The following is a 1,740-nucleotide window of genomic DNA, read 5'->3' as shown; positions in this document are numbered from 1 at the left end:
CAATATACCACACATCATGGACTCTGGGAACATGGGGCAACAATATACCACACATCATGGACTCTGGGAACATGGGGCAACAATATACCACACATCATGGACTCTGGGAACATGGGGCAACAATATAATGATATACCACACATCATGGACTTCTTTGGTTAACAATACATCTACCCACCACTCCAAAAAAAAAAAAAATCAGTCTGATGAGGTTGACACACAAGAAAGAAAAGAACTCCACTTTTCCACGACCAATCTGGGAGAAGCAGGACGCTAACGTGAATGAAACAGTGCTAGAATAAACACTGTGTCAAGTAAGGTGTTAAAAACGTTTCAGAAAAAAGACAAAAACGTTTGAGCAAAAACACAAAAACATCTCATGAAAAAGACAAAAAACACCCCAAAATATGGAAATCAAGCACGAGGCCTGTGGTGCGCACGATGCAGATCCTCCTACTGACACGACACAGCAGACAGCAGTTGATGACTGCGCAGCTCCAGTACCAAATGACAAACCTAACTAGACGGAGATGCCTCTGATGCCTACCTCTTCTAATGAACAGGAAAAAAAGGTTTTGACAAAATAAACTTCCAAACGTATGTGTGAATCAATTTTTCTTCCCCCGCTGGTTTGATCAGACGTGAGCCAAAACCGACAGCCCGTTGATTAATACAGGACGGTCCAGAGAGAAGCGGTGGATTGGATGCGCTCACCGGTACCTGCTTCCCTCCAGTTCCTGGCACGGTCAAAACTTGGAGAAATGTTAGGAGTGAGGAGCACCGTCAGTAGGACTGACTCAATCTTGTACAAAATAGAACTGAAGCACTGCAGTAAGGGTGTGTGTAACGGCATGAGAGTCACATGATATGCTGAAAGTGTGACCCCTTCTTGAACCTTATCAAAAAGCGGGCCAGAAGGGCAATGTCTGACAAAGCTCAAGACTGGAAGAAGAAAGTGTCAAATCCTCCATGCTGCTCCCAGCCCCGCAGTCACCTAACCTTACACTACAGGCTGTGTGGCCAGATAGTGGAAGCACACCGGTCACTATGACCTACTTAATGCTTCATTTTCTATGCTGGGAGCTGGAACAGCTGCAATTTCCATGCATGGTACCAAGCAAAGACAACAAAGAAGAAAATACATAATATTATAAGATACAATATGTGTCACGACACAGTGGAATCAGGTGCTCGTCAATTTTTAGGCATATAATATGATGATGATATGGCGTTAGTGGTATCATTTTAAAGGTTGTTCATTTGTCTTGTGTTCGGTGAAAAAAAACACCCATCTATCATGATAGACGTCGAGATATTTGCGATGGAAGGAGGTCGGGGTCACCTGGTTTCAGAGATAAAATTAGTGAGAAAATGGCCGCCACAGTTTGTTGACTTCCAAAGCTTGAGAGTCCAGAGAAACTGCAAAATTACATTTTTGTGCCTTAAATCGGCATATTTCAGTAAAATCCACACAGAAATGTATTTTTAAATGGACCTTAAAGGCGTTGAGTCAAAAAACCAAAAAAAATAAAAATTGCCTAATTTTTACAGCCAGAAAAATGCCAGTTTCTTCGATTTCATTATTTTAACGAGCGCCTGATTTCACCACGCTGCCTCAGACATATGATATATCAATATAGTAGCCCGACATATATATATATGATATATCAATATAGTAGCCCGACATATATATATATGATATATCAATATAGTAGCCCGACATATATATATATGATATAT

At 41.1% G+C, this 1,740-nt stretch overlaps 1 protein-coding gene across 1 annotated transcript in view; it reads right to left on the bottom strand.

Annotated features, from left to right (window-relative positions):
- LOC101855008 overlaps positions 1 to 1,740 on the bottom strand; it is a 74,564-nt gene that overhangs the window by 66,741 nt on the left and 6,083 nt on the right. The gene's annotated exons all lie outside the window — the stretch shown is intronic.

The sequence above is a fragment of the Aplysia californica genome, unplaced genomic scaffold (genome assembly GCF_000002075.1).
Source record: "Aplysia californica isolate F4 #8 unplaced genomic scaffold, AplCal3.0 scaffold00091, whole genome shotgun sequence".
Lineage (NCBI taxonomy): Eukaryota > Metazoa > Mollusca > Gastropoda > Aplysiida > Aplysiidae > Aplysia > Aplysia californica.
The sequence above is the reverse complement of the archived record's forward strand: the minus strand, read 5'-3'. Positions and strand labels throughout refer to the sequence as shown.